This window comes from Cricetulus griseus, chromosome 6 (genome assembly GCF_003668045.3).
Source record: "Cricetulus griseus strain 17A/GY chromosome 6, alternate assembly CriGri-PICRH-1.0, whole genome shotgun sequence".
NCBI classification, from domain to species: Eukaryota; Metazoa; Chordata; class Mammalia; order Rodentia; family Cricetidae; genus Cricetulus; species Cricetulus griseus.
Window position 1 is genome coordinate 74,957,175 of NC_048599.1, and position 22,740 is coordinate 74,979,914.

General features: G+C 44.1%; 1 protein-coding gene across 1 annotated transcript in view; it reads right to left on the reverse strand.

Moving 5' to 3' along the window:
• The window catches only part of Slc1a2 (solute carrier family 1 member 2), a 105,880-nt gene extending 83,666 nt beyond the window's left edge, over window positions 1-22,214 (reverse strand). Inside the window, exon 1 of the mRNA XM_035446778.1 lies at window positions 21,909-22,214. The gene's annotated coding sequence lies outside the window, so the exon portion shown is untranslated. The remainder of the gene's footprint in view (window positions 1-21,908) is intronic.
• Between the last annotated feature and the right edge of the window lie 526 nt (window positions 22,215-22,740).

Below are 22,740 nucleotides of genomic sequence, written 5' to 3' on the forward strand. Positions count from 1 at the left end.
AGTGTTTACACTGACGTGACATAAGACATGCCCCAGGAGGTAGGTAGTTCATTAGCTCATTCATTACAGCCCATATACATCACATATCAGACCACACAAGTCAGCAACAGAGACCAGATACAGCACAGAAATTATGTCTTTCTTCTTTACCTTTTCTTTTTTTTGCTTTTATTCAATCAACATTAGACTCAATACCTCTGTCACTCATCCACTGAGATGTCTTCAAGGCTGAGAATGAGTTGGGAGTAAAATAAACTGGTACCACAGACAGTTGGTGATAAACAGAGCACACAGTAGGTGTCAGACAGAGCATACAGTGGATGTCAGACAGAGCACACCATAGGTGCCAGACAGAGCTCACAGTAGGTGTTAGACAGAGCACACAGTGGGTATCAGAGCACACAGTGGGAGTCAGACAGAGCACACAGTGGATGTCATACAAGTAAACAGTGGGTGTCACGTGCTCAGAGTGCACTGGATCAAGACAAAGAGGGAGTGAAGAAGTGAGCATGAAGTACCTAAGGCTCACAAAGGCCAGTTGCTCCTCTAGAACCACAGTCACTGTGAAGGGGCTAAAATTTAACATGGCCACACTCCTGATGACAACCACCTGTGTGCTTTCCTCAGTAGGTGCAGAGTCGCAAGCGAAGCAGATCATCACACAGGGACAAGGACCTGAACCTCCAATGGCCCCTGGTGGCGGTGGGGGGGATGACCTCCAAGTCAGGCCTTGTGGGCACACAGATGTACGGATTTGACTGTTACCCAGGTCATGTTGCCTGCCCACTTTGTCAAATCCAATCAGTTTGGACTGCCAACAAGCAGAAGACCTTTCTTATTTGGATCTGTTTGGGACCTGAGTCACCCATTTGAGATACCTACATGTTCTAACTTCCATGAAAAAAAAAAACTGTAAACACCCATTTCCTTCTTTCTAGTGTGAGATTTCTTTAAGGAATAAGATCTCCAATCTGTTTCTATAAGCAGCCATTGCTAAATGTGAGAACATATGCACGTGCATGCAGCTGACAAAGAGAACGAAGGGACATTGTATATACAGAATGTGGAAGCTCGTTTATAAGTTTTAGACAGAATAAAGCCACACAGAACCAGGCAAGTGCCCATCAGTTCAAATTCAAGCTTTCCACTGATTGTATATTTGAAGATAACATCAGTCACACCACAGCCTCCCATTCTAAGAGCCCATCATCAACTCAGAACTACGAATTCTAAAACAGTAACACAATGCACAAAAGTTCTAGGAAAAGGCAGAACCCCAGGTCCTATGAGGCAGGCTCATGCCTCTGGCTGGATGCCTCCACAAGGCTTCTCCTTAGGGACCCATTACTCTGGAACGTTGTTTGGGTGATAGCTCCGGAGATGGCAGGGGACCTTGGCTCCTGGGAAGCCATTCACGCCAGAACAGCCCACTGCTGCTCCACCAGAGATGGAGGAGGGACAAGAGAATGTGGCTGCAGGCCATTCCACCCAGAAGCAATGGGCTTGAGTTGCTAAAACCTGCACCTGACAGGGAGCTCTCCCTTGGCATTCATATCAACAGCCTGGGTCTAGCACTGAGCAGCCAGTGCTCCTTTTCATGAAAACCGAGAACGAGCAACACAAAGCTAAAACATTTCTAACGTACTGGCACAAGGGTGAGAGGGATAGAATAGGTCTTTAACATATAACAGAATCTCTCAAATGGGTTCATTTCTCATAGCTAAGGCTCCTCAAAGAAGTAAGAGCAAAAGAAGAGGGTATCTCCAAACATAGAACCCATGGCCTGTCTTCAGTTAAGCTATTAAAAGACCAGTCTGGAAGATCGAAGTTGAAGTTGGAAAGGGTACTCAGCCACCTACCCGGTTTTAACTCAGAGAAGGAGAATGGGAAACTCAAAATACTGAATCAGAAACCCACTGTCTGTATATTAAATGCGCTCAAATGCATGCCACACTGAAAAGTAACCTGGCACACAGAAGGTACTTTGAAAAGGTTAGACCCTTCCCTTGCTGTTGCTGTCACTGTTATGATAAAGTAAAGGCTAGACCCTTTTGTTGCTGTTGTTGTCACTGTTATGATGATGCAGTTACCATAACTCACAAAACTTCTAAATACTTTGCCACATTTAAGCAATGCAGATTAAACAGACAATATATTTCTTTTTTTCTTTTTTTTTTCTTTTTGAGCAGTCATAAACTCCTAAGAAAGCAAATTCCCACCCACAAAGAGACATGCTCCCCTGCCTTGTCATACTCCCTGGGAGCGACCACCTAGCAATTTGGAAGCTCAGATGACTTCACTTGAGGCTTGAGAAGATGCCAAAGACTCTCCATGAGAACCAGCCTGGAGACACAGACATTCAACAGAGTTTTCCAATGAGAAGCATATGTCCAGAGTACACACACATTTCCTCCCCTCACGTATGGAAGGAAACAATGCGAAGAACATTTTGTCTTTGCTTATCCCTAACGTTTTCATTTAAATCCCAGGGTCCTGTCATAAACAAGCCAATGGAAAGATTGCTCTGAGAACAACTTCTGGGCAATCTATTAATCAAGTGGCAATTACCAATGGAAACTCGAAAGTTTGGCAAAGCCCAGACATCCACAGAATTGGTAATAAGTCATTGCCTCTTCCATCCAATCAGCCAAAGCTGTGACCTGATGCTCTCATCAAGTTGAGTTCATTATATTGTTAAACAGACACAAGATGATTCCAGACAGTCTACGAAAGGTCAGATCTGTTATGAGTCACGTATTTCCATAACTTGTCTGATCATATCATGTAATCCCTTGGCTAGCTTTTGAAAACCCCAAGAGCTCACTGGCTTGATAAGACAACCCACAGCAAGCAGGCTCCCTGACTGTAGCAGTTCAGCATGGGATACCAATACTTGGACCTCTTCAGACACAGAAGAGAGGTGCATGCTTGAATTACGAGGACCCTGGCTCCCTGTGTGGTTCAGCTCTACTGGGTTCTACAGAAAAGTTCTGGAGGTTTCTGTCTTTGAGGAACAATAACCTTGGGCTGTGGCCCTGGCCAGCATGCACACTAACCTTCTCTGAATGCTGTGATCCTTGGGCCTCTTCATGAACACATGCAGGAGGGTTAGTCTAGGTGATTTCTTGGTAAGGAGTTTTAGTTTAAATCCCAGCTAATCTGTGCTGCTGCAGGGACCGCTCTGATCTCTTGACACATCTTAGTTCAAGTCTACAGAGAGCAGCAAAGTTAGGGCAAACAGTGATCAGTTTCCCTCATTTCCTCTCTTCCACTCAGTTCTCTTCCATCAGCAGCCTCCTTGTCTGCTGTATCAACAGAGTCTTAGCAGAATCCAAAAACCAACCTAGGAAGGAGGTGGGTGGACAAGATAGTGGCTGTCCCTGCAGAGCCAGGGCTAAGGCGGCTTAGTGGCTGAGTGTGCGCCCCATGCCGGCACGCCCTGCTTGTTTTCAGAGCTCTGGGTATTTTTAGCATCTGTAGGGAAAAGCTAAGCCACACAAGGTGGCTGTTATGCTACTAATGACACCCTCAGCTCCAAGAAGCAGCAGTCACTGCAAGTGCTGAAGCTTCAGGTGTGAGAAAACAACACTTCACTGAAAAATCACACCCACGGTGTAGGTGGAGGAGGCATTAAGCTGCAATGAGATATTGCAGAGCTCTGGTGTGAGTTACTAAACTATGAGAATCTTTGAGATTGTAGCAGACACATATTCCTCCTCTTCCTCCCTTTTGTTTTGTTTTCTTTCTTTCTTTCCATCCATCCCTCCCCCCCTTCCCCTTTGTCTTTGCAGCACCTCTTTGGAGAACTGTCCACAAAAGTACATGCAATAACCCATATCTAGCCAATCAAAGTGAACTTCTCCTCACTGGTCACACCAGGAATGAATGGAACTGGAAATCACCAATCAGACTATTCCCTGGGGTCCTTCCCAGAAGCACCAGGAAAGAGGCTGTTCTTATTGCTGGGATTAACTGTGAAGGCTCCATATGCTTTGAGCTGTCAGGACCCATCATTGCCTGAAGCAAAGATAACTCAGAAGCAAGCCCAGCTAACAGTCAGTAACACCTATCAGTCCTTGGTCCTGTCTAATCCTGCAGAATCCCCCGTCACCTTGGTTACGTCAGCTGATAAGGTTCCCTCCTCTTTCCCTTTGGAGTGTCACCAAGGATACTTGAAGGAATCTGTACACACAATTGTCATTGAATGTCAAATTTTTTAAAACTTTAGACCAGATAAAACTGTAAGCAACACACAAGCCTGTCCACTGATACCCACTGTGCTGGTTCAGAGGCCCCTAAATTGCTTTATCTCCCACAGGAAGTAGACCCTAAACCCTCCTCCTTTGCACTTCCAGCAAATAACAGGCCCCATAGCACCAGTTCATTGGCTGTCTTTCCAAGAAAAGCTAAACATCCCCCATGGCTCTCAGGTTCTGTGCACAGTGAATGAACATGGGACTCAAAGCACACAGTCCCTTCATGGAGGGGAGATGATTATGATGATAAGCATAACAATGTAACTGATGACAGGGGTCTGCACACATCAGCTAACAAGCTCACATTCTCTTAAAGTTGAATTTTCACCATGCCCATATGAAGCATGTATCTCAATGGGCCCATTTGGCAGATGGAGACACTGGCACTCAGGACTTGCGAAAGATCACCCAGCCATTTGTACCACAGTGCAGGGGTTCAGCCACTGAGTTTATTTCTCTGCCAAGTCACGCGCTGACTGTAGATCTCCATTGCTATTGTTTCACACTGCCCACCCGCTCTAACATCCTCACCACAGCATAGAACCAACTTCTCATGAAAAATGTACTTATAATTTGTGAAAGTACAAATCACGCATTTTAACATTTACCCTAAAAAGCACAGGTGAGTGACTAAGATTCTGTCTCAAACACTTGAGGCATTTGTTTCTGGTGATGCAGTAGTGAAAGCAACTGAAAAGGTTTGGTACAGAGAGTTGGATTCAGCACATCCTAAGGCAAGCACTCGCTCTTCCAGTCCGCTACACCCCCAGACCTTCCATGTTCCCTCTGAACCTTAGCCTTCAGTCTGATTCAGCTTTTTCCTCCAGGACATCACATAAGCTAAAAATCTACAGCCAAGGAAATCATCAAACACATAGAGGAAAATTGTATATTAAGAGATTCATCACAGTGTTGTATGTTATGATAAAATCTTAGAAATAATATAAATGTCCAACAATAGGGGACTTATTAACTCAATTTCATGGTGTAGCTATGACTTAAAAATATATAAATTGACTGAGTCATTTAACACAACAAGGAAAAATGTAGTAGGAAAGATAGCTGATGTGTTCCTAAATAAAAATACCACACTTCAAACAATATGCATAGGTTTTTGTTGTTTTATTTTGGTATAATTTGGTTTGGTTTGGTATGAGGTGGTTTTTTTGACACCTCACTTCGAGGTTCAAACTTGCCTAAAACTTACTATTGTAGTTGTGATGGTTAGTTTTTATTTTATTTTTGGCAATATAATACAAGCTAGAGTCATCTGAAAAGGGGGAAGTGCAGTTGAGAAAGTGTTTCCATCAGAATGGCCTGTAGGCAAGTCTATGGAGCATTCTCTTGATAGACAGTGGATATGGGAAGGGGAAGCCCAGTACAGGTAATGCCACCCCTGGGCAGGCGGTTCTGAGTGATATAAGAAAGCAGCCGGAGCAAGTCAGAGTGAAGGAGCCAGTAAACAGCACTTCTCCATGGTTCTGCTTCAGTTCCTGCCTCCAGGCTCCTGCTTTGAGATCCTGTCTTGATTTCCCTCAGTGATGGACTATGACCCAGATGTATAAGTGAAATAAACCCTTTCCTCCATAAGTTCCTTTTGTCAGAGTTGTATCATAGCAACAGAAAAGCAAATTATGACAATACCCAAGCTAGCCTCCTACACTCAGCCATTCTCCCATCTCTTCTCCCCAAGCACTGAGACTATAGGGATGAGTCCCCATGCTGTCACACAGTTCTGTTCAAATGACAACCATACAGACTTAAAGGACACACACAAAGCTGACAGCAGAAGGATTGTGGTTGCTTTTGTTTGGGTTTGTTACTTTGTATGTTTTTTGACTGAAATTTACTTTTTGTTTTACTTTTAAGAGATTATTTTCACAATGGCATTGTAAAAGAAATAAGCCTAAAAGTGTTTTAAGGCTTAATGAGGTGAAAATGCTACTAGGACTTCAGAGAGAAGGAATAGCCATGCTGAAGGTTCAAGGGCAGATGCAGATGGTGGAGGCAGATGCTGTGGGGTGGGGCCTGGTCCTCCACTCAGTAGCTATGGCTCTTGAGCTGCCCAGTGCCTCTGGGTCCTCCTTTCCCTGTCTGCAAAACAAGGATGCCACTGTGATGTCTGATTACAATTGGGCTTTCTGTAGTATACTGCCTAGTCCACCAAGGCGTGAAAATAGGGAGATGTTCTGGAGAGAAATAAAGAGCTCATAAATTTTAAGTGGCCATTCTGAGTAGCATGGCCACATCTTGTGGCAGCCAGCTCCAGTGCACCAGGACAGACAGGAGTCATCCTTCATCCCATGTAGGCATACTGTGAATGCTACCCACTTTGTGTCACTCAGTAGCAACTCAGACAGCAGTAGGTTATGGCCATGGAATCCCACAGCCTTTGTTTAAATGATCTATATTCTACTTAATAATGGCCTGAAGTTGAGAGTAGTCATGTTGGGTAATGTGTTATTATGGTCTATTATTAGATATCATTAGTTATTGTTGGTCTCTCACAAGCCAACTTGGTAAAGTATTTTCACAGAAACGCATCTGTGGGAGAAAACAGTTTATCTAGGGTTTGGTACTGTCCACCATTTTGGGTATCCACTAAGGGGTGGTGTCCTAGAACACAGTCCCTCACACATAGGGAATGGTGAGGGACGGAACAGTACTGCTCACAGGGTATTCTGGAGATCACAAGAACCAGCATATTAAATGCATTTTAAGCAATCCCTGGCACAGAAAGAGCTCTGCTCAAATCACGCTACCACTCTGCAAGAAACTAATCAAGATGAGCACACTCAGTTACCTGTCTCTGAATTTCCATCGCCTGCCAACAGATTTGACCATCAGTAGGGGTCTAATCAATGGCTGTGGTTTGGTACCTGGTGGACTACACAGGGTAATGCTGATGTTCTAAAGAACAGCCACCATCTCCTCAGCATGTGCACTACACACGTCTCCTGCCAGACCCTGTCTGTAGGCTTTCTAGAGCTGAAGGGACAACAATGTCCTTCTGACATGTGTGGAGTCTTGGCAGTTGATGAGATGAAAGGGGCCCCAGACAAACTCCACAGCACTGCAGGGTTCAGCAAAGGCCTGTGCTTTCCTCCTCTCTTCCAATCAATTCTTGCTGCAGTTGCCTGAAGAAGAAACATACACCATAAAAGAGGAGCGTAGTGCTGCTGAGCATAGCTATCTCATGGAATCCTAGGACATGAAACAAAATGGGAACAGAAGCTCTCTTGTCAAATGTGATTTGCATCTGTGGTTGGGTTATAATCAGCAAAGCCAGTTAGAGCTGAGAATGATTTTTTTAATGATACCATAATTTTATAGATATTTGAGCTGCAAAGCAAAAAATCCATTCATGTGCCAAACTGTGGATGAGCTTGGATGTCACAGAGGACACAGAAAATAACCACCCTCTTGGCTGACCTTTAATTCTGATCTCATCCTTGAGCCCCTTGAGTCTCTGAGAAGTAATGTATAGATAATGAAGGTGTGTCTCCACCCTTCTGAATAATAAAGGACATCTGCACAACATATGGCCATAAATCAGAGCAGCAAGCACACACTGGACCCAAGAGTCCTAAAGGAGTGTCAGAGCTTCATTTTTCTGGCCTGTGGATTAAGGATATCAGATCATCAAGCCATGGAAGACTCTTGTTGGCTGGCTGGAGAGGCCTCCCCTCTTGCTGAAGAGGCGCCTTCATCACCACCCTCAATTCCAAGTCTCCAGAAAAAGAAGAAATACCACCATAGAAGTTCAGCCCCTTTTATATTTATTCCACTTTCAGCCATCAAGTTGGAGAACTTAAGAGGGTTTTAGACATCTGAGTCCTACCCTCCCACTCCAAAGCCCAGAGGAGGGGAGAAGGAAGTTCTTGTTGGCAGTGGTGGTGGTGATAGTGGTGATGGTGATGAGAAACCGAGATAGAAATCTCCTTGTTCCTAAGGTGAAAATTAGAAAGATCAATCTATCTCCCAATTGAATTGGGAAAACCAGCAGCTTTTCCAGAACATAGAAAGGAGGTAACAGGTATTACCTAACATGACAAGTTCATGTCACATGAGTTGCCATTTCATCCTCCAGACAACCCTGCAAGGAAAACCCATATTGTTTACTTCTTCCATTTGGGCAAATGGGGGCTCAGAAAAGCCAAAAGATTGAACAATTTACCCAAGGTTCAGCTCTTGTGCATTCAGCTCTACATAGGGAGTTACAGGCCAGCCTGGGATATAGTGAGACCCTGTCTCAACCCCTGGCTCAAAAGATATATATCATAAGAGCCGTCAGGAACTCGACACTAGAGGAATGTTGAAGAATGGTCCAGGGATAAATCATCTTCATGGCAATGGCTGGTAAATGGGGAAGCTTAAGGGCAATGATCCTTAAAGTTCCTCGCCACTGAAATAACTTTAAGTTAAACCCATCTTATACATGTAAAAACTGAGGCTTGGAAAGCTTAAGTAAATTGTCTTAAAATTCTCTTGCCTGAGAAACTGAGCCCCAACTCTTCCTATTGTTAAATAAAATAAGGGGCAGGAATTTGTAGTTCAGCACATTGCAAAAATACAGTGGCTGTCTTCTTCCATTGTGTTTCAGAATTAGTTTTTGAACTTGCTTCTGGTTAGATAATACTGGAGTGATGGCCTTAATCTGTAGGAGAGGGTATCTAAGCAGGGGTGAATCAAGTCTTTCCGAAGGACAGAGGAAAGCTGGAGGAAGGAAGGGAGCCTGTTTAAACATCCTGCTTCTGGAAACATCAGGGGACCAACCTTTTATGCAACTCCCAAATGCTAGAGGACAGCCTCCTTAACCAGTGAAGAGAACCCAAAGAGAATGGCTGGTCCCTGTAGATCTTCCCCCATTAGACGAACAGCAAGGAACAATGCCCACTTTCCTGAACAGTGACCACATTTTACCTCCTCCTGAAAACACTGGGTGTGCTTGTTAATCATATGCTGGACACAGCTCATTAATAATTCACTTTAGGGTGGTTGACAGGAGAGTGCTTGGCTGCCATGGTAACAACAGCAAGGTCTGTTTGTTTGCTTGCTTGCTTGCTTGCTTTAAAACAACTGTGTGGTGTATCTGGGATTTTTTTTCATGACTGTTGAATTCCTGGAGACACTGCATGTGCATGAGTGAGTGTGGCAAGTGCGGAAGAGATGTCTCTAAAATGCAGTTTATGAGCTTCTAAATGCCAGGGCATTACAGCAAGGGATGCAAAATGCCTTTCTCAGCTTCATACTGCACCCTTCTGGAAGGAAAAGGAAATAACAGATATGCATCCTATTACTGGATGCAATTGGCTATGTTATTATGAAACTTTAACCATATCAAAAATGCTATGTAAACTTAACCTTTTTCTTTAATTACTTAATGTTTATTTGTTTTCAATGATACAAATGCACATGTGTCTGTGTGTGTCTGTGTGTGTGTGTGTGTGTGTGTGTGTGTGTGTGTGTGTGTGTGTGTGTACATGAGCACCGATGCCCATGGAAGCCAGTGGCATCAGATGCTCTGGAGCTGGAGTTAGAGGCAGTTGTGAACCTCCTGACAACTGCTGGGAACTGAACTGAATGTGTTCTAGGCATTTCTGACTTTATCTTTTATGGACCTACAAGATGACAGTAAAATCCTGTCTTTGCATCACTCGGGGTCTCTCTGACCTCTGTCTGTAGAAACAGAGATGCCTTCTTCAAGTGAGCTGATAGTGCATGGACCTGTGCCTCCCGGTCTGTGCTTCCCAGCAGTCCCAAGCCTGACACTCAGCAAATGTTGGACTCTCCAAAGATGCTCAGAAATGTTTGTGGTAGAGTCAGTAAGAGAATCTGGGCAAAGCAGGATCTCTTAAACTTTCCCCTGTTCAAACACTTCAAGTCATGATAGATCATGTGCCTAAGTCATGGGTTGATTCAGTTACTCATTGGGGTATCTAGAGGAGAGTGAAATGTACATGAAGGGGCTCTTCTTCTGAGTGGGTACATGGGTTTTCCCCTTCTCTTCAAGTTTCTCCCTGGGATTTGGGTCTCTCTTAGGTCATCAACTGTCCAGGCCTCAGTTTGCGTCCTGTCAATTGAGTTTTTTTTTTTTTTTTTTTTTCCAAACAGTGACATTCACAGCTTGTGATGTTGATTTGTAATTTTAAATGCCATCGTGACATTCAGTAACTGGTTTGGCTAGTCACGCACATTCATTTGGTCAGTGGATGATTTTGGCCCTGCCCCAGTAGAGCCCAAGGGGGAAAGATGAGAAGCAAGTCAGCTGGACTTAAAACTTAGAAAAGGAAGCCGAGAAATAGTTAACGCTGAATTTCACACGTTTGGCAACAGTCCACAAGAAAAATACCTGTGTTCACTTTGTCACTGTGATCCATGCATACACATTCATGCATAGAAATGCACACCTGAACATGCACTCATCTACCTGCAGAAAACAACCCCTTGCCTTTCCGAATATGGTGCACGCTGGTGCCTCCTGATCGTATATCCAGGGGCATATGCTGCCAGTTCAGATATACTGTGTTCTTCCTGTACAAGCATATTTACTGATCAAATTTAGTTTCTCAGTGAAGCACACTACAAGGTCCACAAAATAACAATAAAATAGAGCTAACAGAACAACATACTGTAATAAAATGGTCATTGCCCCCCCACCCCCTAATCTGGGAACAACTGTACTCTGGTCATTTCTATTCTCCGCCATTTGATTTTTAGAGTTTGTTTCTGAGGGTTTTGTTTTGCTTTTGTTTTTCAAGTAAATCGCCAAATCACTCCACTGCAGTTTGGGGACCTGCACTTTGAGAAGCACTAGTTGGAGCCATGCTCCCCCACGGCACCCATGTACACATGTAATGCAATGAAGCACATTAGAGATTGAAAGCACACAGCAGATTGTGAAAATAATACCCAAAACACAAAAGGGGCTAGGGAGAGGGCTTGGTGGGCACAGCATTTGCTGTGCAAGCGTGAGGACCTTACTTCAGGTCCCCAGAATCCACAGAAAAACCAGTAGGTGTAGGAGCCATCCTGTAACCCCATCTCTGGTGGCAGAGACAGAGAACTCCCAGAGCAGGAACAATCACTGGCCAGACTATCCAAAGCTCCATGTTCAGGGAGAGGAAGACACTCAATTCTCTACACATGGACACCTGCACACATGTGTGCTAAAGCACAAGCAAACACTCATACACATACACATACACATACACCCGTATCAAAAAGTAAAACAAGTAAAAAATGAAATTAAAAAAATCATCAATGGTTTTTCATATTTGCTGCATGTTGGAGCAACAGACATTTCTGTTCCCTGAGATGAACAAAATACACTTTAGAATCAAGTTCACCTCTTTCTTTCATCTTCATTACTGTGGTTATGAAAAAAATCAACATCATGTATGTGACTCAGTTATATTTCTATTGGACAGGAATAATGTTTTAAATTTTCTTTTTGTATATTTTATGCACATAGTCGTGGTTCACATAATGACATTTTCATGTACATATTTATTTTATGTTGAATATATTCCCTCCATAGGCCCTTCTGTACCCTTTCTCACCCCTACCCCTCCTGTTAGTTCCCTCTGTTGCCTAGGTAATTTTATTTCTATCTCCATGTTATACATACAAACAAGGTTTTATGTTTCTATAAAAATCTAGAAACCAACCATACTTAAGAGAAAACACTGTATCTGTCCTTCTGAGACTGAGTTAGTTTTCTTGGCATGATTATCTCTAGTTGCATCGACAGTATCAGCCATAATGGCCGACTGGTCCAATATAGCCTGTCGACTATTTATACAAATAAATAGTTTTATTGAAACACACCCACACCCATTCCTCTGCTGCCATCCATGCTTCAATGACAGAGTTGAATGGCAACAGCATGAATGGTACTGCCACTCACAAAACCCTAAAATATTCACTATCTCTTTATGGGAAAAATTCAGCCCCTGAACAGAACACTGGCTCTACAGGGCACTGGCTCCAGGATCTCCTGTGGATGCCACAGTCTGCAAATGATCAAAAATCTCGTATGCAATGGTGGATGCAGCATTTTCACATAACCTGTGCACATCTTCCTGTGCGATTTAAACCTGATGCTTTTAACACCTGCCGAAGTGTGAATGCTGGGCTAGTATGCTATTTATTTATGGTAGTTACTATATTGTATTGCTTGGAGAATAATGCAACACGAGTTCTAATAGGTCTTAATAATAAAATCCTGGAGTCAGATATAGGGGGAAATGCTGAAAGATCAGAGAGACGAAGAAGCAAACCACAGCCACATCTTGCCTACTCATCTTCCCAGCCAAAGAGAGACTGAGCTCCTGTCTCCTCCCGCCTTATCACTTCCTCCTCAGCCCTTGGTTACTAGTGGCTAGCTCTGCCCCCTGATCTTCAGGCAAGTTTTATTTGTTAGTGAATAAACAAGATATCACTACATTTTCCATTTTTTGTTTAAAAAAGAAGGAAAACATCTATACAAGTTCAGGGCACATGCTATCAACAGATGTGTTTGGTGGAATCCATGCACTTGTGAAACCCACAGACTCAGAGGGATGACCATGACACTGGCTCAATGCTGACCACCATCCTGTGAAAGAAGTTTTACCAGGACACATCACAAATGATGCATGCTCTCAACTTACCCGAGGTCACTCAGCTGGGTAGCAGGCAACAGAACCAGATTCTGAACCTTCATCGATTTTATAGCAAAGCCTGAGCCACCATTTTTACCTCTTTGCCAAATTTCACACTTTGCCAAACAGCCAAACGCTCACCCTATCTAGATCTTGCTGCAAATCCCACTTTTGTTTGCCCTCCCTCAGGGTTTCTTTTTTTTCTTTTTATTAGAAAGAAAATTATTTTACATGTCAATCCCAGGTCCCTCTCTCTCCCCTCCTCCCCTGCCCCCCCCAACTACCTACCAACTACCAACACCCCCAACTACCAACACCCTACCTACCCCATACCCTCTCTGCTCCCCAGGGGCAGGGGGGGTGAGACCTTCCATAGGAGGTCTTCACAGTCTGTCATATCCTTTGGGATAGGGTCTAGGCCAAGTCCCTTGCATCTAGGCTCATGGAGTATCCCTCCATGTGGGATGGGCTCCCAAAATCCATTCCTATACTAGGGATAAGTACTGATCCACTACAAGAGGCCACATTAGAGGCCTACAGAGGAAAATCCAAGTTCTCCTCACTGACACCCACATTCAGGGGGTCTGGATCAGTCCCATGCTGGTTTCCCAGCTATCAATCTGGGGACCAAGAGCTCTCCCTTGTTTGGGTCATCTGTTTCTGTGGGTTTCACCAGCCTGGTATGGACCCCTTTGCTCATCAGTCCTCTTTCTCTGCAACTGGATTTCAGTTCAGCTCAAGGTTTAGCTGTGGGTGTCTGCTTCTACTTCCACCAGCTGCTGGATGAAAGCTATACTGTGGCATATGAATTAGTCATCAATCTCATTATCAGGAGAGAGCATTTAAGGTAGCCTCTTCTCTGTTGCTTAGATTGTTAGTTGGTGTCATCTTTGTAGCTCTCCAGACATTTCCCAAATCCCACTTTTGTAACCTACCACCTACCTGAGCACCAACTGCCCCAGAAGGAAAGGTAAACAGGTTTGGGTGGCTCCAGGCATCTTCTGGAGAATTGAGGGGTTTAAATTGCACTCTTGCCTTCTCACCAGTGTCCCAGTAAATGCCACCATGCATGCCACACTTAAGATGGTCAAAGTGGAAGGTGTCTCCACCTGTTCACACTCACTGCAAGGATTTTCCTTGAGAGATTTTTCCTGTTCAGCCCTCAGATCTTAGGGCTTCAACCTCAGTTATCTCAATTATTCAAAGTTACTCTGAAAACAATGGATGGGAAAAGTGTCCTGAGCTCTTTTTAAGGGAAAATGCAAATAATGAAATTGTTTGCAGAGTGATATCTGAGTAATCAAATAACAATCACTCATAACCATCCTAGTGTGTGTTAGAGTGTGCGTATGTGCATGTGTGTACCTGCACATGTATGTACTGAACACAATTCTCAAAGGGAGAATGGGATTCTTTTTGCTTACATGCACTTTAAAATTTGCCTATTGTGAAAAGTCAATTGCTTGTGTAACTTTCTGTTCCTGATTGAAAAGAGCCCATTTGTCTGTGCAGGATTTTGAGCACATTGCTAGTCTCCCACTGATTTCTATGGAAGGACACACAACATGACCTCAGGCTAGTACAGAGAAAAATCCGGAATGGATTTGAGCTTTGAGCAAAAGAGAGGCTGCAGCGCCCCCCTGTGTCGGGGCAGTGGAAGTCCCAGGCATAACCAGAGGAAGCCTGCTTCTTCTGATCTCAGAAAGCAGGTCCAGCGGGACGATCCTGTACATACTGGGATTTCCAGAGCCAAGAAACAGTTAAGCCTTCTTGAGTCTGTTGTTCATATTTTTTCTCGCCGGAACAGACATCCGAAAGGCCCAAGGCCCGTCCCCAGGCTGCGCAGAGACGGACTCGGCACTCCCACACTCATTTTTCCCAAGGAAGCGGAGGGTTTTGGGAAAGCCTACTGAGGGGCTGCCTGGTCCCTCGGTGTCTGGCCAGTCTTGGCATCCTCAAAACCTCCTTTTTTCTGGAAGATTCAGAATCAGTGAGGTCACACATTTGCTTGGAGGGGAGGATAATAAATGTGTCGTTTATACGTGTTGAAGGATGTTTACTTTAGAGAGCCCAATTTTGTGTGTTTCGGGGAAATGAAAGCATCATTGGGCTTAAGTGTAATAGGTGATAAGTTAAATCAGTTACCTTTTCCAAGCACTTGTGTGTTCCAGAGCAAGTCGAAATGACAGGAGACTGTTATTTCTTCCCCCAGGGCAACTGTGGTTATACCTAGTCTACAGTAATACTAGAAGAAGACACTGAATTTCCAAAAAGCCGAATCATATGTCCAGGAAAACAGCCTGCACTGGATTCAAACATCTTGAGGTTCCTCATTGGTGCCAAGTGTCCCATACTAAGACTTGGGCCACAGTGTCATGCCATGTGGCAGAAAACCCAGGATTCATTTTTCTGAGCACACAGGCTGCTATGCTCTGTGTGGCTGCCAGATGGTGAGTGGCTGACTGTAGTCCAGAATGCCTTCCTAGCACCTAGCAGAGGGCCAGCCTGTCTACAAGCATCTGTTGAATGACTGGTTGGTGCTGCATTTTATTGCCACCTGAGTGGTTTGTGTTACAATCCAAGAGGGCTCTGTGTGCTTACAGCCCCCACATTCAAGGCATGGGCAGTTCCTGATCTCCCTCCAACACTAACAGTGTGGCTCCTCTCCTGGTCACTTCAAAGGCAGATGGCTGAAAGCGGCCCCTAGCATGCACAGCCTATGTAAGGGCTCTGATAGCCCACCAAAGTCTTCAGTCCTTTCTGCTGCCTCATTGTTACAGAGTTGGTAAAGCGGATTCCAAAACCTGAGTCCATTATGAAGTCTTGAATTAAATTGGGATTTGGCAATAAGCAAGGGGCATTCAGACAACATGTGAAGTACAATTTAGAAACGTGGGGTGGGGGAAGCCACCCACCACTTTCCCTCCCAGTTTGAACATTCCCTTCTGGATTTTGTGTCTCTCCCAGAAAAAAATAACCAAATGAAATTTATAAATAAAATCAAAACTACAATACAGATGCTCTATGACTTATAGTGGAGCTATTGCCCAATCTACCCTCAGCATATTAAAAAAAAAGCCTGTCATTTGAACATTCACTTAATATATCTGACACGTGCACAACATAGCTTATATAAACCTATTGTAAATGTGCTACGAATTTTACATTGGCCTACAGTTGGAAAAACTCATCCAAAATAAGGCCTATTCTAAAATAGTGTTGAATATCTTACACAATTTACTGCCTACTATATTGAAAAGGAATAGCAGAACCCATGTACGAGTGTGATCTCACCATCATAATGTCAAAACTCCCCAGTCAAGGTATCTTAATTCAGGGACTACCTGTCTACCTAAAATGGACCAAGCACCCTCCCATTCACTTGAATACTAACCTGCTGTGAGTGTTCCCTTCCTTGGTACCATTCTAACAACTCTCTTTTTAGTATCTCTTCTTGCCCCATTCAACAAGTCTCACTTACATTCCAAGACCAAAGAGCAGGCCTTCTCACTCCTCCCTGCTCAGGTAATCCTGTTGTCCTGGCTTTCTTGGGGCATTGCAACACACATACTAGACAGACACCCTTTCCCTGATATGACGTCAGCTGGGCATAGAGGGACCAAAGACATTCAGGTCTCTAAAACCTCCATCTGCTGTGTGGGTACCACAAGGGATAGGCTTCTTGTTGTCAGTATCCAAAACCTTGGTCCTATAGATGGCGGATATGCAGGTAAGAAAGCTGGAACTTGAACATACTGGCATGAAAAATGTACCTTGAAAATTCATGAAAGTTCAAATTGCTAACTGAAGTCTCCAGATTGGAAACAACAACAACAAAAATTAACCTCAGTTCAAAGAGTGTGAATTTTGTCCTATTAAAACTGTCTGGATGATCCAGCAATAACTGACCAGATGGGCAGATGCCTGCTTGTCTCTGGGGGGAGGGGGATGCATTCTGTTGTCTCGCCTTCCCTTAATTCCACAGATGTTGTGAGGTTGCCAATCCATCGGCCAAGAGCAGTATGGAAACCCAAGTAAACTGAAAGCTAGAGCTTGTGTCATTCTCTAGGAGATACCAGAGCCACCTGTTGCCCCTGGGGCTTGGAGAGGCTCAGTACTGCCTTTCAGTTGTTACACAAGAAGCCATTTGTAAAGGAAGAAAGGGCTTTACCCAAAAGCATAGGCCCTCTTTATGATGCCTGGGTAACTCGGAAGCAAGCTATACTCTCTGAGAGAAGTGTTTCTCCCCATTGTAGGCTTGGAGGATACCCAGCTCCTGAGGACCACGGACTGCCCTTAGGACCTGGGCATCATGTAAGTGATGGTTTCAGAGAACCTGTGACAGGAAAGTTCACACAGGAGCCAGAGACAGACTGTGCTTCTGGCTGAATCTGTCACAGTGATTAGCCCTGACTTCACGACAGTCTAAACTGAACAAGCATAGGCTGTTGCTGAGCAGTTAGGATGTTGAGGATCATGTCACAAGTCATGGCAGCTCCTACTGGAAAACCCAGAAGAAAGGGGTGCCCTGTGACAAGGACAGAGCTCAAGTGAGGCACATAGACTGAGTTATCTCTCTCTCTCAGGAGACTACTATATAATGTTTCTAAGATATTTTTTAAAACATTGAAATAGCTACTTTTATAATTGCAATCATTTTATTTTATTTGTCTTTAGTACGATCTGTACATTGGCACCATGCCTATATGCCTGAGGTTGGGAAACAAAGGGCCAAAGAAGCAAAGCAAACTTGATCTTTTCCAACTCACTTTGTCACTGAGACACTCAGAGGAGTAGGCATCCAGGCTAGGGAGAGGCCCCAGCCTCACCTGTACAGAGAAGTGGCCCAAGGTGAAGCAAGGACACAAATCAGTCAGGTAAGGGATCTTCAAAAACGTGTATTCTGGGCAGAAAGAGGGAAGGCTTGGGCTATCTGAACCATGGTTGGGAGCTTTGGGCACAATACTGAGATCTTGTGGATATGTCCCTCCAGAGTCTACATGTTAAAATTCTAATTGCCAAAGAGATAATATTAGGTAGTGGGTCATTGACAGGTGGTTAGGCCACAAGGATGAAACTCACCAAGAGGATTAGCACTCTTACAAAAGAAGCAGAGGAGCTCATTCCCCCCTTCCTGTGGACAGAGGGAAAATGCCTTCTATGGATAAAGGTAAGGCCTGACCAGACACCTGCCTCCATCTTGGCCTTGGACTTCCCGCCCTCCAGAAGCACAGAAAAGAAATTTCTGTTATTCATGAGCCACTCGGTTTATGGGAATATATGACAGCAGCCCAAACAAATTAACATATGAAGGAACCTCGTTTTCTTCCCTTTCCCCAGTCTTTAAAACTCAGAAGGCATATTGTGAGATAGATTGGAAGTCTTTTTGGTCCAGCAGCCAGTGAGAGCTAGGATCAAAACACTTGCCTTTCCACTAACATTGACTGTGAGCTTCAGGTAATGAAGAGGCAGGCCAAATGTTCTGGAACATTCTGAGTCCATGTTGACAACCATTAGAAACACCGTATTATCTATAACAGTGTATAGAACAATTTGGCATCTGCTTCCAACTTTCACATGCACTAAGTGCTCTTAGTCTTGAAAAGATTGAAACAAGATGGTATGCTGGTCCACGGAAACACAACCTAAACTCAAAGTGTCATCCACAGCAAGCATCCCATTTCCAAAGGTCTACTGTTAAGTCGGCAGCAGCATCGTTCTGCTAACTACAGGCTCTGCTCCAGTAGGATTGTTAGGGTCTCCAGTTTAACTTGTATTACTGAATCATCCCACTGTCTGACTGTATCCAGGAGGTGATGTGAATACCTAATTGCTATGTGTGCGTGAGTGTGAATATCCATTTTATTTAGTAAGATGTCATCTCTCTCACTGTCCTGGTACTCATCAGATAGGTTAACGTAGGCCACAAACCCCAGGGATCTGCATGACTCTGCCTCTCTAGCCTCGGGGTTACAAGCATATACTATCATTCCTGGCTCTTGACTGGGTTGCTGAGTCCTTGTGCAAGGCAGGCACTTTTCTAACTGAGCCATCACCTTACCCCTGTCTCATCTTAGGAGTGCTGAGTCGAGGCTAACTCTTCGCTTACACAGCAGCAGGCTTAGGCCACTTTACTTAACTCTCATCCCTGTGAATGTACGAAGAGTCACCCAGCAGCCTTGTGGGTGGGAGGGACACCTGCCTAACCCTGCAGCATCTGTCTATACCTGAGCCACCTAGTTCTAGGAGACACACCGTTTAGGCAAGTGTATTTCCATCAGCCTAGAAGTTGCTTCCAAAATAAAAATGGCTGGCTTGCAATCTGTTCCTACAGTGTGGAAAGGGCAGGTCCGCCCACATTTGCCTTTAGTGGGTCCTTATGTTTCCTCTCGTCCTTCTCCTACCCTTCTTCTTGCCATCTGACCAGTTTAGTCTCCCTTTATCCCTAAGAAAGTCAACAGTTAGCATTTAACAGGCTCTGGCTTCCTATAAAATCATAAGGGAAACTAACATTAAGTACTTTTAATTATTCAGTCCAATTATCTTGCTTTTGACCTATCAGACTGCTAAATCAAACTGGAACATTCTTTCCTTTGTTTATTCTGAAGATAGCCTTCACCTGACTTTGTTATGTAGATGTCACTACCAAAGACTCTGGTACAAAATCTGGATGGCTATCGCAGGAGGCATCGGGGTGTCTGTGGAAGGGCAGAGGTAGGGCCTTAAAACATGATGGCTCTGGTTTGGTGATGCTGACGGTACCTTGGAGGGGACAGTTCCTTCAGCAGCATATTACCACTCATAATGATAGATGGTGGAATGATGGATGGATGGATGGATGGATGGATGTGGAGTGGGGAACTTGCTTGAAGAAATTCTGATATTAAAGGGAGACTATAGAATAAAAAAATAAATATTTGGTCTTTGTCTCAAGTTCCTGGCACTCAATACCAAAATCATTAGAATCCCATTGGAGTTCTAAGGGTGTTTCTACTTTGGATCCACTAAGTGTCTGTGTATGCTAATGAGATACCTAGTGGCTGAGGGGCCCCAAGATAGCTTCGAGTAGGACTGCTCACTGGGAAGAGTCAGGATTGGAACTTTGACTGCCACCCCAAGTTCCCCAGAGAGAGTCTAGAGATTAGTCACAAAGAGCCAATGATTCAGTCAGTGGTACCTACACAGCTAAACCTTCATAAGAGGAAATGAAATGGGCTTTTATGTTGGTGAACACAGTAAGTTTTTTGGAGAATGTACCCAGAAAGGCAGGGGACTCTAAATCCTACTCCAGTACCCAGCTTAGGCATCTTTCTGTGGCTGTTCAGAGTTGTATCCTGAGTTGTATCAGAGTTGTATCAGAGTTGTTTATTATAAACTAATAGTTTGAATTCTGTCCATCCTCTGCCCTGTTCTAGCTATGGACCATAAGGCGGGGCCTTGGGATCCACCTAGATTTATAGCATTTAGAGTAGGGGTGGACCTTTAACTCTGATACTAACTTTGAGTATACGGTGTCAGGATGAAACTATCTACAGAATTCCCTTCTGGTGTTTGGAAAGACACTATGTATTTGGAATAAGATGTGTAAGTAAGTAAAACAAGTAAAAAGCTAAAAGCATAGAGAAAGGGGAAATCTTCCAGCAGCCTACAAGTGCAAACATGCCACTCATACCATCAAAGACACCTGGGCTACTTTTCTAATCTTATCACCAATAGCTTTATGGGAAAAACTTAGCAAATGTGCTTGTGGGTGCACGTCACGTGTACCATGCAGTCTGCGAATTCAGGAGCCTGATGGAAAAGCACACTGAGCACAGAGGGCTACAGGTAACCAGAGTTACAATTCCAAGAACAATGACAGCTACCTTTACTGAGAGTCATCCATATCCCAGGCACTGTGCCCAGAGTACTCTACATATACCTTGTCTGCCAAACCCTGTTGAGTAGGTGGCATTGTCCCTACTTAAAAAAAGATGAGTCTTACAGAGGCTCATTAACTTTCCTGAAGACTTAAGCTAATGAGAGAAGAGATAGGAGGTTTTTGGGGGTTTTAAGCAAGGATTCAAACTTCTTCATAACTGTCCAACACTGGCTCCTAGAAGCTCTTTTATGCAAAGCATTTCATTGATTACTGTAGCATACAGCAAAATACCAAGTATTCAAAGGGTCTACTCTCATCTCTTGTTCACTGTCACCACGAGGAGCTTTTCATATATAAGCTTGTTCCTGAATGGCTCTCTGTTAGAACAGGCCACATAATTTGTGGGGTACAGTGCAAACTAACAAGTTGAAGCCACTTGTTACTGAAAAGTTCTGCCAAGCACTACACCACATGCTTGTGAAGCTGGCTGGACCTGCTTCTCTGTTTTCTGTTTGTTCCCAAGTAATCCGAGATGTTCTTCATGGAGAAATCAGAAGTTCTTGTGATAAAGACTCCTCCAGTCAGCTCCCTCTCTGGAGACTCTCACTCATTCAGCCACTCAACAAACATCCCATGAGCTAATGACAGAAGAATTCCAAGGCTTCACTTAAAATGCCCTCAGTGAGACATTAAAGCCACAGCTGGGCAGAATAATGGGTTTCCTGCTTTCAAAAAATGTGGGCAAATTGTCCCCTGACTGGTTTGCCTCTGGTAGCTTAGCCACAGGCAAAGGGGAAGCCCTTTAGAGAACATATGGACCTGGTATCAATCTTGGACTCCTAAAGGAGTGTATCTTTTTAACTAAAACAGTGTTTCCATGCCTGCTTTGATTTTGTTGCCACCTGGCTTGAAACACAAGCTAGCCCTCTGGGGTGCCTAGTTAGTCATTTTGAAAAGAATATCAGCTTCCATGCCTCCATTCATGAACTGTTTATTCTGGGACTTCTCCAAGTGTCCAAATGTTCTCTTTATTTCCTCAGGTACCTTTCCATTCAGCCTTAGAGCAGATTTGTGTTTTATTCTCTACTTGCCTCTTCACCTCAAAGAAGCTTGTCAATAACCCAGACAGAAACCATTCGCACATACCTGAATCCGGAATCAGTGATATTTCTTGAACTTCGCTGAGGAGAATCCAGGAGGGTGAGGACAGGGTGATAAAGAGATTGCCAGGGCCAGGGCAGGTAATGAAGACCAAGACTGCCAACTCCCTCAGGTCCCCAAGGCTATCAGTTGGCTGTAGCCCCCAAAGAACTACGGATATCTGTCTGATTGGACAACTCAGGGTGACTTGGAATGTACAATACCAAAGTATCAGGGCTTCCTTTCTTTAAAATCTGGGCAACAGCTGCTTCTGGCCTTGGAAAGGACGATTTGCCCTCTAGCTTGCTTCAGAGTGGCCGGAAAATCCCCAGTGCCCAGCCTGTGGCCATACAGTTCCATTGCGCCCCCTGCTGGGAGAAATGGCCGGGCCTCTTTGGAGAACAATGATGCAAACATTGGGCATTGATATCTGGTGCTGACTAGAAATGTATTAAGAGTCTTCTGACAGGAGGAAGACAGCAAATGGGTAAGTACCTGGTTCTCAGAACTCACAACAACTTCTGTAGTAGAGGAAATGAGAAAATGCAGAATTTATGCTTTGATTCTATTTTCACTTCAAAATCTGCAGCCTTGGATCTGAATCTAGCTGTAATCACCCTACCAATGACAGAGGGTGGCTGCAGCTAGGGACTGCCCTGCAAAGCTCATAGCTAGCTAGCTCTTTTTCCTGTTAAAAGTTCCTGGAATGGTATTCGACCTCTTATTCCAACAGAACACACAGACCATGAAGCACAGTGAAGTACCAAGAAACAGAAGCAAAGGACTCCACTCTAGGGTGTGTTGAGGGGGTATGTATGTATGTATGTATGTATGTATG